General features: G+C 35.1%; 1 long non-coding RNA gene and 1 other non-coding gene across 3 annotated transcripts in view; one reads left to right on the forward strand and one right to left on the reverse strand.

Moving 5' to 3' along the window:
• Positions 1-3,295: 3,295 nt before the first annotated feature.
• Positions 3,296-15,283, reverse strand: part of LOC120594510 (uncharacterized) — a 31,607-nt gene continuing 19,619 nt past the window's right edge. For both annotated transcript variants that reach the window (XR_005650587.1, XR_005650586.1), the window contains one exon: positions 3,296-4,024. This is a non-coding gene — a long non-coding RNA (uncharacterized LOC120594510). The remainder of the gene's footprint in view (positions 4,025-15,283) is intronic.
• LOC120594719 (U2 spliceosomal RNA) lies at positions 3,508-3,696 on the forward strand. The gene has a single exon (XR_005650666.1). It is a non-coding gene; the product is annotated as a U2 spliceosomal RNA (small nuclear RNA).

Consider the following 15,283-nt stretch of genomic DNA (forward strand, 5'->3'; position numbering starts at 1 on the left):
GAATCAAAAGAGAAAAGGATGAGGGAAAGGGCACAGTCTGGCATCTCATCATAAGACTTTCCCTCGTCGGGGGGCTCTTGTAGGTCCCTCAGAGATTCCCATCACTAGAGATCTTTAATCTTTAGGTTTAAAGAGAGCAAATGCAGTCTTTAAAAGGTCACTTAGTTTCCCTCAGCTCACAACAGCCCAGAGTTCACCACCAGCACCCCTGGTAAAATCTGATACAGGATTTAATATAAGGTCATACTTGCTTTCTTTGCATTCAGCTCATCTTTAGTTTGTGGAAATATCCATGTAATCCTTGGCCATCTGTTTGTGGGCAACTAGTTATATCCTATATGCAGTCTCTGCCTCTCTATTGTCCCGCCCCTTCCCCTTGAGGGTATTTTTTACAGATCCTCACAAACTCTCCTCTCACTTTATCCTTTAAGAGTTTCAAAATTGGTAAGGGGTTTAAAGAGTTGGGGAACCAGTTTTCAACTACTGTCCATGTAAAAATGTCTCAGGCACACTTTCTGATTTTGAAATCTTTTTATTATGCAAAGTTTCAAATAAACAGAATAGTTTAACGAACTTCAATGACCGATCAACCTCTTTTGTCAATTACCCATTTATGGTCAGTCACATATATTTTCCACCCTATCCCACTCCACCAGATTATTTTGAGGCAAATCCTTCATCATATCATTTCATCCATAAATATATCAGTATGGGTCTGTTTTAGTTTTCTATTGCCGAGTAACAAGTTACCACAAACTTAGCGTATTAAAACAATACCCATTTATTATTTCACAGTTCTGTTATCAGAATCCAGTTGGATTTGACCCGGTTCTTTGTTCATGGTCTTACAAATTACATAATTTCTTTATTCAATCATCTGTTGATGGGCAAATCAAGATGCTTTATTCAATCATCTGTTGATGGGCAAATCAAGATGCTGGCCAGGCTGGGCTTTCATGTGGAGGCTTGGGGTTGGGGATAGTGGCATATCCACTTCCCAGCTCATGCATGTGGTTGGCAGAATCCAGTTCCTTACAGCTGTAGGAGACACTGCTGACTGTCAGTGTCTCCTCTCCTTCCTCTGAGAGCTGCCTGCATTCCCTCTGTCTTTCCATCTTCAAATCAGCAATAACATCCTTCTCGTGTTTCAATTCTCTTTGAGATCTACTTTTTTCTTCCTGTCCTGCTGACCAGCTGAAGAAAGATCTCTGCTTTTAAAGGCACTTGTGACTACATTGGACTCACCTGAAAATTCTATATGAGCTTCTTAAGGTTAACTGTTTAGTAACCTTATTACACCTACAAAGTCCCTCTTGCTATATAAGGTAACATTCATAGGTATGAGATCTCTTCACATTCAGAGTTTGTGGGATTAGGATATTTTGGGGATGGTCATGTTAGAATCAGTGAGAAAGAAATAGAGGAAACTGATTTTCTATACCACACTCCACCTCCACCTGGGTCCCAACACTCCCACTCAACATTTCTGAGAAAATGTATTTTATAGTTGCTGATAAACATAGTATAACTGATAAACAGCCACGGATTTAACTACATTAAATGAGAAACAGTAATGAGATAGTGTAAACTTTGATTTGGCATGTGGGAGGAAACAGAATTAAGAGAAAAAAATAAAACCAAAGAAAGACTCATCGCTATTTTAAGAAGAGAGCAAGGATTACCAGATTGGCATAACCCATGCTCCTGCCCGGCCCCAACACTGACTCTAAATACTGTATGCATATGATTTAAGTACTAGCTCCCAAACAGGTTTATACATGGTGAAATAATTGTGTGGAGTAGCTTATTTCAGGCTTCAGAGAGAAAAAATATATTTTTGTGCCACTGCAGTGACCCTTCTGTTCCTCTTGTCATTTCTGATTCCCTCCCATATCACAGCAAAGTTTTCTAAACCAATATGGAATCAAAACTTAGTCACACTATTGAATTAATCTGTTGTGGGTCCAGTGTTTTGGCCTTTTTCATCTCTATTCCTTTCAACAATGATTTGCTTGCCTTGCAGTGATCATAAACCTTTGCCTCCCATAGGATAAACCCAGAACCATAATTCCCTTTGTCTCTTTTAAAACTTATCTGTTTTCATCTTTCAATCAATTTTCCTAGTATATCTGAGACACTAATTCATGTAGCTGATATTAGTTTAATGTATTATTTATTCTCAGCTACCACGTTAACACTTTAACAAGAACCAGCAATGTCTTAACCCAAAGCTGAAATAAACAAAGAAAAGGTTGATTGTGGAAATATGTTGAAGCAGGGAGTTCATTATCTTTGTTTCTAGTTAGGTCAAGTCTATTTAAAAATGCATTTCCCTTTTTTTTAATGACTGAGTAATATTCCATCGTATATATGAACCATAATTTCTTTATTTAATCATCTGTTGATGGGCATTTAGGTTGCTTCTGTATCTTGGCTATTGTAAATTGTGCTGCCATGAATATTGGGATGCATAGATCTTTACAAATTATTGTTTTGATTTTTTTAGATAAATACCTAGAAGTGCAATTGCTGGGCCAAAAGGTATAACCATTTTTAGTTCTTTGAGAAACCTCCATATCGTTTTCCACAGTGGCTGTACCAATTTGCAGTCCTACCATTTGCAATGACATGGATGGACCTAGAGGTCATTATGCTGAGTGAAATAAGTCAGACAGAGAAAGAGAAATACCACATGATTTCACTTCTATGTGGAATTTAAGGAATAAAAAGAACAAACTAATCAAAAACAGACTCACAAATATAGAGGACAATTTGGTGACGGACAGAGGGGATGGGGGTTGGAGGGCTGGAAGAATGGGGTTGAAGGGTTAAAGAAGTACAATTTAGTAGTTAATAGTTGGTCACGGGGCTGGGGAGCACAGCATAGGAAATGCAGTTAGTACTAATATGTTGGCTAGGTGGAGGGCCAGGAGAGGAAGGAGCAATTGGAGGGGTCGTTTTATGAACTATATAGATGTCTAACCAATGCACTGTCTACTTGAAACTAATTTAAATAAATAAGTTTTTTAAATATACATTTCCCTGAACTGTAGCTGAGGGATTTTCATGTTTTGCCAAATATAATTTAAAAAATATTGTTCACAATAGCATCTTCCTGCATTTATTCATTTATTCTTTCACTTTTAAATAAGTTCCTTATTAAAGCCAGACACGACATAACAGATTAGCATGCAAAAAAAAATGGGGAGGCCCCAGAATTCACAGTTTAGTAAGAAAAAAAGCAAACCTATAAGGTTAACACAGGTTGGGACACAAGATTTTGAGATTAAGAGCCTCAGGTTCAATGTCTGGAAAAAATTTTCAGAACAAGGTTATTCAGTTCTATAGATTTATGACACATAATGAATAGGGAACAAAGTTTTCCTCAGTCCACAAGTTCTATTCATGTAGAAAGAAGAAAGTCTATTCAATTGTTCTCTTTCTATCAGATTTACAATTTTTGTACTGTTGGATTGATTAAATTCGATGTTTAAAACCTCCAAAAAAATCGCTTCTCAGCCTTTTGGGTAACATCAAGTGTAGTATCTATTCTTATCAGTTTAACATCTCCAAAAATATTTGAATAAAAGAGGCCAACACAGATGATTGTGAGCGATTTAAATTCCAATGGGTTTCGCTTCCCTTTCTGTGTCGCTTTTTTATGAGATTAAATTAAAACTTCTGTGAATACTGTTTGCAGTTCTCAAAAAATACATCTCCTATTAACCTTGACTTTCTTGCTAGTTTTCAGACTTTTGTCAGTATATTTCTCATGTATACATCATGAAAGACAAACACCTACTTTGTTATTTACTCGTTTATGTTTTGAAATGTTTACCAGCCTCTTAAAAAAAGAAAAGAAAAAAAAGACTTTCTTCCTAAGCCCTCTCTTTGATCAACTCCTGACCACGTGCTCTATTAAAAACCTTTGTCCCCTAACTTCAGTCTTCTCTTCAGTGTCTTCCAAATCAATGTCAGCAAGTTGTTATTCATCACATCGAAGATGCCCAGTAGACATTAGGCTCTGTAAAGAAATGGGAGGAAAAAAATAATTTCTTTTAAAAATATCTTTTTTTTTTTAGATGAGGAAACCCTTGGTTGACCTCACGGATTACAAAGACCTTGTCAGTTTATAATTCCTTATTTTTTTTTTTATGCCTACAGCACCTGGTCTTCCTAGGTGGCCTTCCATCCAAGTACTAACTAGGCCCGACCCTGCTTAGCTTCAGAAATCAGACCAGATTGGGCTTGTTCAGGGTAGCATGGCCGTTGACTTAAAAATATCTTAAATTTTATTGAAGTAAAAGAAAATATATTCATGAAATACATGTATTTTTAAAAAACGAATGAATGCAATAAAATGCTGATTGTGTAATTCTAACAGCAAATGTAAGAGGAGTTGAGAAGAGGGAGAGAGAACCATCCTCATCTTGAAATGGATTTGGAATAATGTTACACAGGCTAATCAAAGACAATGGGATATAATCTGTGCAGAATTAGAAAGATGTCATAAGAGTGGCAGCTATACAAGGTCTTAGGAAGATGACTTATTATTAGTTTTAAGTTAATGTATAATTAAAAAAACATATAGCAAGAACTTCCTGTGTGCCTGATACTGTGATGTACCGAGCTAACTAAGCAAATAGATGTGGGATTATCAACACAGAACTTACAGTCTAGTTGGGGAATCAGATATTAAATAAAAATTACTGGTAATTAATAATAAACCTAAGTATACTAAGTTACATGAAGGAGTATAAGATGGTTGGGGACTGTATATTTGAGAGTCCTAGTGAAGGCCAGTGTACCTGAGAAGAGAAGAGTGGGAGAGTAGCCAAACATGAGCCTGGAGCATCTGTCAAGGTGCTAATCTTTCTTGTATATTTTATAATTTATTCTAATGACAACAGGCAACTCTTTTGGAAATTGGACACAGGGATAATCTGTTTAGGTTTGCATAATGCTAAGATGAAGTTAGACCACTGAATTTTGATAAGCAGATTCCAGTCCCATCCTCTCTCCCTGGCCATTAACTTCCTCTATTACTTGGGCCTAGGCCTCATCATTGTAAAATGAGATAATGTTACATAAATTAGATGAGATTATATATGTAAAAGTGTAATATAAAGTGAAATTTAGTGTGTACACATGTATGTAATAGCCACTACTTTTTCTCTCATTAAACACCATTTCATCAGCCAAAACATGCCTGTATCATACAGGGTCGAATGCCTTTTCACTGAGTACACACACACACACACACACACACACACACACACAGAAAACAAGTTTCAGAATCCTTTCTTCCAAAGGTTAGCTTCCTCCAGTTGATTTGGGAAAGTAGATCTTTATCTCACATCCATACCTGGCTCTTTCTCTACTGCAACAGTCCCCAAACTTTTTGGCACCAGGGACCAGTGCTCCCATGAGAACCGAATGCCTGATGATCTGAGGTAGAGCTGGGCAGTGATGCTAGCACTGGGGAGCAGCTGCAAATACAAATGAAGCTTTGCTCTCTCACCCACTACTCACTTCCAGCAGTACAGGCCAGTTCCTAACAGACCATGGACTGGTATCGGTCTGCAGGCCTGGGGCTGGGAACCCCTGCTCTAGTGGACACAGTACCACAGAGTCACTGTTGAAAACTAATTCTATAAAATGTGTTCTTTCTTTTTTCACTACTTTAATCACACCTCAGCTGGCCCAGAATCCTGCAGTGGACAGAGAAGAAGCCCACGTTTAGGTCTTCAATGCTAGCACTCAGCATTACATGTTAATCTCTCAGTTACTACTCCCAGAGCTCTTCTGCCAATTCGAGTGGCTGAGACTTCAGAGAGAGTCATCTCAGCCACACACTGTTCTTAATCCAACCACTGCCCCACATTCTTCTGGCCCTTGGTGCTGCAGTTCTGTCAACAATACCAATTCCCCTTCTTTCATGAGAAAATCTTTGTGGGTCTTTTTTTTTTTGGAGCCTATATCTGTATCATGTACTATTCTCTTTTATTTCATTAAAGTCATTTGAATTTGGGGGGAATTTAATCTATACGATGTGATTCATTTCCACACAAATCATGAAAAAACATTATTGAATGTTTGATGTATTTTTAGGATTGTTTTTATACTTTTATAGTTCTTTCATGTTTTTTCCTGCCAATTAAACTTATCCACCCTGAAAAGTTCTATAACATTGAATTTCAAAAAGAAAGAGATTCAGGGTTCAATTAATCACTTTCCACCAGTGAGTTTGCTTGGCCATGATACCAAGATACCAATCTTCCCAGAAGCAAGTTCTGCAAAGAAAGGGGTATTTTGAGGCAGAAGCTTCTCTAAGCCGAAAAATTAATTTCTCATGCATTAATTGTCCATGTATTAAACCTATAGTTGCCTAATCCCACATCCCAGTGTCTTAAATATTTTACACGCCACCTTTTTAAAAAAATTAGTTTACTTCTTTAAAACTATATCAATCTCAACCATATATATAGATCTACTACTTTAATTCTATCTTGTGTCAAAATCCAGTTCTGTATGCTCTATATTCCCTTTTGGAGTAACTTTATTAAGGGCATGAGGTCTTTAGTTTTTTTAAGCCTCTTCAGTAGTTGTTAATCTATGTTAAATTTGGCAGAACTATTTTGGCAAGGAACTACTTTTGTGGCCTACTTAGCAGCATCTATTTTGAAGTTTTCTGAAGGAACAAACCTAATACCTTCCACCTAAGTATTATCTCCCCAGTTCTTCTAGTTTCTCCATCTGTCCAAATAGAAATGACAGTTTCTTGGACATCCAAATCTATAAAATGCAAGAGAAGTTTCTTTCACTGAGGGATGACAAATCTGCCTGATGACATTCATTACTCAGCAGAAAAGAGTAATGGTGTCTTTTCATCTCTTACAAATGGCTCCTGTTGTTGCATATGTGAGATACATACAGCTGCTGGTGAGGGTGTTGGTTTTGTGACATAGCGTTCGTGCTAAGGGATTTACCTGTTTTCCATGTCAGTTGAGTCCCAAGGAAGATTTCTGGATACATTCCCTAGCATGGGTGATGAATTCCCCTTGTTACTGTTTTCTGGGTAACAACACTTTCATTATTCACTCTACGTTTAATGTTATTCGTCCAGCTGGGCTGATGTACTGCTGATGAAGTGATGTTCACAGTTCTGAGAATTTCATTTATAATTTAAAGGATCAGAAATAACTGATTTTCTCAATGAAGTTTCAGATGCCATTTGTTTTTCAACAGTCACAAAACCTAGTATTTCCATTTTGATATACAGATAAATTAGAAATGGAAACATTTAAAACATGTTAGACAAATTCATGAAGATAAATCTGGGATGGTCTATTAGGGGGAAAAAAGACACAATAGTCGTACCCTTACACACAGGGATTATGTTCTAAGACCCCCAGTGGATGTCTGAAACCACAGATAGTACCCAACCCTATATATACTATGTTTTTCCCCTTATACACAAATAGCTTTTCACTGAAAGGAAGTACTCTATGGCTCCTCTTTGTCATGTCTGAATTTCCAGCATCACTACTATTGATCTTTGAGACCATTATTAAATAAAATAAGGGTTATATGAACACAAGCATTACAATACTGCAGTGACCAAAATGAAAAACAAGACATCTACTAAGTGACTAACTGAAAGGTAGTGTATACGGTGGGGATACACTGCACAAGTATGATTCACTTACTGAGTGAGATGAAGTAGGATGGCATGAGACTTCATCATGCTACTCAGAATGGTGCACAATTTAAAATTTATGAATTGTTTACTTTTGGAATTTTCCATTTAACATTTTCAGACCGTGGTTGACCTCTGGTAACTGAAGCAAAATCACAAATAAGGGGGGACTATTGTACTTAGTGAACAAATTCCTGCTTTCTTGAGATTAACAACTTGGGAAATACTTTTTCATAAGTGTTATTGAACCAGTGAGTTTTCAGTCCTATACATCTTCATTCTTCAGGAACATATTCTGAACACTCCCGCCCCCACGAAAATCTTCAAACTTCTTTGCTGTTACTGAAGTGTTCTCTTTCTTTAGCCTACATAAAATTACCTTTCTATCTCCATTCAATTACTTTCCCAGTTTAATGTCTGCTTACTCTGATTAATTCATCAAGTCATTATGCAACAGCTCATGACTCAGCATTATATGGATTTGCAGGATGAGACAGGGACCAGTAGAGATGAACAGACTTCGCTTTCTTTTTTCTGGGAAAACCAAAAGGTTCAAAAGGCTACTCAGACAACCAGGCCTCACCTCCAGAATCTGAGGTGAGATCTAGATAGCAGTTATACTCAAAATTTCAGCAGCATGGGAGGTCTGTGCTTCTAACCCTTGCATTGTTCTAAGGTCAACTGTATATGTATATTTAATTATTTTATTGAGGCATAATATACATTGAAAAAGCCCCCAAATCACAAATATATATCAAAATAAATTATTAAAATGGAAACACATTTGTGTAACCCAAACACAGACATAGGATATAACCAGCACCCAAGACATAGCCACCCTTATATCTTTCTAATATCTACCTCTACCTGATAGCCAAAAGGCAAACACTGTCCTGAACTCTATCAAAGACTTTTTGCCTATTTTTAAATATAAACTAATAGAATTAGACAATTATTCAAAGTTATGGAATGAGATTCATCTTTATTGAGTAAAACTGTAGATTCTTCATATTAATTTGTTATAATATTACATTAAATAAATATTCCACAATCTGTTTATCCATTCTACTACTCATGGCCCTTTGGATTGTTCCCAATTTCAGGTTAATATAAGCAATGCTTCTATGGCCTTGTCTCTGGGATGCATTTCTGCTGCTAACTACCTAGCAATAGAATTTGTGGATATTATGTTCACATTTATTCTGCTTTGCTTTTCACTGGCAAATAAAAGATTTCCAAAGGACTTGTACCAATATATAATCCCTCCAACAGAGTTTGAGAATTCTAGGTATTCTGTAACCTCACCAGAACCAAATATGTCAGTCTTTTAAAGTTCATCCATTTCAAGAGTTGTTATCTGGCTTACTGGCATCTTTTACGGTTTTTAATTCTCATTTTGTTAAATTCTAATAAGGTTGAGCAGCTTTTCATGTTTATTGATTGGAATATCTTATCTAGAGTACCTGATCGAGTCTTTTGTCTATTTTTTTCCTAAGATTTTCTTTTCTCTCTCTTTTTTGTTTATTGATATGTAGAAGTTCTTTAAATAAGCTCTATATAAACAGATTGTTAGTTATATCCATTGCAAATGTCTTTTTTATATTCTGGATTAACACTTTCAATGTTGTTTGGTAAACACAAGTTCTTAGTAAAGTCCAAAGTATTAACATTCCTTTCCTGGTTGGTGCTTTCTGTGTCCTAATTATTAAATATTTCTGTACCTGAAGTTCATAAAGACATTCACCTATGTTACCTTTTTGAAATTAATTTTTTAATTAAATTTATTGGAGTGACATTGGTTAATAAAATTATATAGATTTCAAGTTTACAATTCAATCTGTATATTACATTCTGTGTTTACTACCCAGGTTAAATTTCCTTCCATCACCATATATTTGACCACCTTTACCCTTATTACCTACCTCCCCCTTCCTCCTTTTCCTCTGGTAGCTACTAAACTGTTGTCTGTGTCTATGACTTTTTTTGTCTTCTTCATTTGTTGCTTCCAGTTTTATATCCCATATATGAGTGATATCATACAGTTTTCAACTTTTTCAGTCTGACTTAGTTTGCTTCGTATAAAAATCTCAAGATCCATCTATGTTGTAGCAAATGACAGTATTTCATCTTTTCTTATGGCTGAGTGATTTTCCAATTGTATATATTCCAGTATATTGTATATATTCCAGACATTTGCAGTGGATATAACTAACAATCTGTTTATATATTCCAGTATATATACAATTGGAATATATACATCTTCTTTATCCAGTCATTTGTCAAAGGACATTTCAGTTGTTTCTATGTCTTGGCCACCATGAATAATGCTGCAAAGAACATCAGGGTTCATATATCTTTAGGAATAAATGTTTTAAATTTTTTGGGTAGATACCCGGAAGATGGATTGCTGGATCAGAATTATCTTTCTAATCTCTCATCTTCCCAATTAAGGTTACTCTTCACTTATAGTTTACTCAATAAACAATTTTATTAACCAAGTAGAGGACTTTGGTTCAATGTAATATTAACCTCAGAGGATTCAAATTTATCTTAAATCTGGTAAACAATTTCTGAGTTAGTATTACAAAGAAGACTGGAGAAAGAATCAAATCCTCAGGTATCTTTTTGCCTCCAGACAATTTTATAGACCATTTGTTAACTATCTTTCTAGGAAGATTTTCTAATAATCATTTTTTGCATTAATCTATATCTTAAATCCATTGTGATCAAAGAACATAATTCCTTGCTTTGTGGATCAGAATATTATCAGTTTGGGTAAATTTTAAGAGCAATTAATTAATATATCTAGACTACAGTTTATTCTATATATGTCAATTAAGTCAAATTTTTTTTAATTTTTGTTTAGATATTCTATGCTATTCGTGATTGTTTATCTCTCTTTATTCTACTAAGCATGAAGACAAGTTATTACAATATTCTAACATAATCATGGATTTGACTATGTCTCTACTTATTTCTGACTATGACTCTACTTACTTTCACTTTACAGATGTTATTAGGTATATACCCATTTAGAGGTGTAATATATTTCTCATAAATTGACTCATTTATCATCGTGAAATGTATTTCTTGCCGTAAAGTTTATTTTTTACAGCAGTAGTGAAAACTGATTTATTTTGATTAGTTTTTGTCTGGTATGAATAAAGAACTAAAAGCCAGTCAACAGAGATATCTGGGAATATGACCTTTTCATGATACTGCTCTTGAGATGTAATCATTTGAGATTAATGTTGAAATTTAACTATATGACATATCAAGTCAATTTACCTGGTATCAGAATATTGTGAAAGTCTCATTGATGAATTCACATGCACTCCCAATACATATAAAAAGTAAGTGACAGATGAAGGAAGTACTATTCCTGAGCTGAAATGGTGTACACTCACCTCACTCTCATCTCTTGTAACTGAAGGCATCTTGTATGGTGAAAGGGACTGCAAACTGTGTTTGAGATGTTACAAGTTTTCTCAGTACAATTGCTGTTGGGCAGGTGTTTGGTTCCCTTTCTTTTCCCTTACTTACAGTTTAGTAATCAGGCATTGAGACTGTATTGAATATAATTACTGTTACATTTTTAACCAACCATATTATTATTTATTTTTTATTTAGAATCTTGTTCAATATTCCTTTTTCCTTTTTTTCATCAATTTTTTTAAGTTTTAAGATGGATTTTTTTGGCTAGCTTTTATTGATATGTACTTTTACCAAATGTTTTTTTTACACTAGAAATTATAACATACACTCTTGGCTTGTTGAGATCTGACATAACATAATTTTACCCCTAACGAGACAATGTAAGGATATCAGAACAATTTATGTGCCTTCGTTCCAACGTTCTGTGGTATTGTCTTTAAGTTGAATTCTATCTGTCTGTCTATCTATCCATCTATCTATCTATCTATCTATCTATCTATCTATCTATCTATCTACCTACCTACCTATCTGTCCACCTACTTACATAGTCTATTTGTCCATCTATCTACCAGATTACTGTCTATCCACCTATTTCTATTTTAAATAGTCTATGTACATATTTCTGGAATCATTTCATCTTTATTTTAATTATGTATCTCCCTTCTTCCACTTAAGATTATGTGTTTCTTGCCTCAATTTTTTTCTGTATTTTTATTTCATTTACTTTATATTTTTTTGCTAACAAATATTCTCAGTTTTAGTTTTGCTGAAAATGTCTTTCAAAAATTTTAAAAGTTTTTTAAAGGTAAAACTCCAATTGTCTTTAGAATTCCTTTTTTTTTCTGTTGTAAATTCTCAGTTTTCTTGCTTCTTCAACAGTATTATGACATGTATTTTTGGACTGTTTTTATGAATTCCTCTTTGTTTTTTCATTACAACATTATAATAGTTTTACCTTAGTATGGTTTTCTTTGTATTCATTTTGTTTGAATTCTACAATGTTTTTTGAATCTTTGCTTGTTATCTTTCTTTGCTATTACAATTCTAAGTAATTATCACTTCCAATATTTATTCTTACCCTTTATCTCTCTTGTTGCCTTCTGAGTCCCTTCAATTATATTCTTTTTAAAAAAACATTTATTTCTCTCTTCAAACTGGACACTTTTTTCTGACCTGTCATTTAACGCTCTAATTCTTTTTCTAAAAATGTCTAATCTGGCATTAAATACACTGAATCAGTCTGTGACTAATCAGGAGACAGAAACTACATAGCAATTTAAATAATGCTATTTAACATAAGGAATTATTAAGCTATGATAGGAGAGTAACTATAAAGATGAAAAGAAAATTGTAAATGTTCCCTGGAGCTCAGAGAGGGTGCCTAAGGAAAGGCAAATTTGGAATGGAGATTCAGAGATTCAGACTCCATTGGAATTGGTGTGGCTAAAACCCACTGGAAGGAGAATAAATTCACTTGATTGCTCTATGAGAGTGGTTAACTCCTCCACAGGGCAAACAGAAACAACTGTGTGGAACACAGGCTGACAGATGAGCATGTACAGAGAGTGAGGGCAAACTGCACCCCTGGAACAGGAAGCTGCAGAGGTCTCCTTCTGCAGGAACCTAATGTACTCCTGTGTCAGCTTGGACTGGAGTAACATGAGAGGTGAAGACAAGGCAATCGGCTCGCTAGATGGCCATCACTACATTGGCTCTGGCATGGGCATGGATAGGGCTAAGAAGAAACTGTCAGGCTAGCAACTTAGGCAAGGGCCCCCAGATCTACTGCTATTTCCCCTTGTGAGAGGTGCCACACTTAGCACTGGGGAAACTGCACAGGCCAAGACGTGGAGAGAAAAAAAAACAACCTCACTCTTCTGGAATCTAGCATGATCTGCCCTAAAGCCAGGAAGAGTGGACATTCCCTTTTCTAGTGTCTATTCAGCACTCAAAAGGTGCTGACTTGCAAAAGAGAAGTATTTATAAAACTCATCTTCATTATCACAGATCAGTCTCCAAAAAAGTGAATTAGAACTAAGAGTCAAAAAATTAATAACTGGAACACATATTCAATAAGTTCTTAATTCTAGAAATTGTATTCTTTAGATATCCTTTGACTATTTTTATAACTTGTCTTTTTTTTAATATTTGTGAATCTATTAATTATAGTTATTTTAAACCTGATACGTGATAACACTAAGGTCTTATCCCACATTAATCTGTTTTTATTGCCTAATATTGCATGTGTTGTTTGCTCGAGTATTATCCTCTACAAGCCCCATTATTTTGACGGGCTGACAAATAATTTTAAAAATTTAGAGATCTTGAGGGTCTTGATATTGTTCTCTTCCTTCAGAGAAAATTTAATTTTGCTCCTTACATGAAGCACAGTTAGGAGAATTAACAATCCCAAATCTCCTAACTTCAGTCAGAGATTCATACTATTCATATCTTTGCTTATTTCCTGTAAGGTATTATTTAATTATAGTCCACGTATGCTCCTATAGTATGGTCACCAGAATAATGGCCCCCAAAGATGTGCTTGGAAACCGATTATGTTATATTCATGGCTGAGGACAATTACAGTTGTTAATCAACAGACCTTAAGATAAGAAGAGATTGTCTGGATAGGATCGATCTAATTACAAGTTTCCTTATAGTAGAAGAGGAAGGCAGAAGACTTAGTGTCAGAGTGATACAGTGTATAAAAGACTGACTCAATTACTGCTGGCTTGAAAGATGGAAGAGAACCGCAAACCAAGAAGTGTGGACCACAACTCGGAACTAGACAAGGCAAGCAGACAATCAAAAAAGGTTCTCCTCTAGAGCCTCCAGAAAGGAATTCCTTGATTTTAGCCCAATGAGACACATTTGGAATTTCTGGCATCCACAATAGCAAAATAATATAATTTTTATATATTTCAAGGCATTAAGTTTGTGGTAATTTTTAACATCAGCAATAGAATACTAATACATAGAACGTAGATATTTATGGTTCCAACTAAAATCCCAAGACGTTTATTAAGATATCTCTATTTTGGTGGCCCCTGAATTCTTTTTTATGTGAGATTACTGAATGTTCTATTTCGTGACTCAGTCTCTTAGATAACATTTTAGGAAATGAAGAATGACTTAAGCAACTAAATATAAACAAACCAGAATCTAATTATCTCTATAGTCTTCTCTCCTCTATCAGAACGTGAGTCCATATATCTTAGTTTCTTTGTGCCTGATGGCTTGCTAACACTAAAATAATATTTTTTTAAAAAATAACCCAGCTCTTCTAGTCATTCTCATTTAGTGAGTTATTTTAAAATAACCTAGTTTCATAATGTCAGAAACAGAATTCAACAGATGAAATATGTTGAGCATGTTTTATACCTCAAAATTATTTTCCCATGTAATGTTTCATGTGTTTTTACAATCCTTATGTAAGGACTGCTGGTCTATTATGACTTTCATTATATAGACAAGAAAACTGAGGATCAGGGAAAGCAAGAAACTTGGCTCACAAACTAACAAATATTCTCAGTTTTGGTCTGTGAAATGAGAAATCAAAGCCTCCCTGAAAATGCCGGACGATTTGGCTGTTATTTCTCCGTGTACATTTAGCATCTCTAGGAGAAATCTTAGCTATTGCTTGGAGCATTTTCTGAGGCCTAATTTTAAACCTCAATTATCTAATATCTACCAGAACTTTCTTTCCATGCATCTGCCTGCTTTTCTTTCTGCTCATTCATTTATATAATTATGAGTTATACAATTATATGAGCAAGCTGTTCCCTGCCTTAAGAATCTGTGGTAGACAAGAAACTTTCATTCATGCCGTGACCCGAAGTTCATCTTAAATTTGACTTGGCATGGGATCCTCAGTTCAAGCCCTCCAGTATTTTTTTTTACCTTAATTATTTTGAACATATCCTTCAGGTATTTTGTCTCATTCCAGGCTTGCCTTAGTCTTTTCATTTGTAAAAGTAACACCTTGGGATTCATTCTTCCTGTTCTGTAGCAGAAATGTGTGAGGGCACATTTTAGAGAGAGTGGGGCTTTTATGGAGTGGGGAGGGAGAGAATGTATTACTAAAGACAGCCAAAAAAGAAGGACAACCTGCTGTTAAAAGTGCAGCTTATTCAAGGCAAAGCCAATTGA

This window comes from Pteropus medius, unplaced genomic scaffold, assembly GCF_902729225.1.
Source record: "Pteropus medius unplaced genomic scaffold, Ma_sr-lr_union100, whole genome shotgun sequence".
Lineage (NCBI taxonomy): Eukaryota > Metazoa > Chordata > Mammalia > Chiroptera > Pteropodidae > Pteropus > Pteropus medius.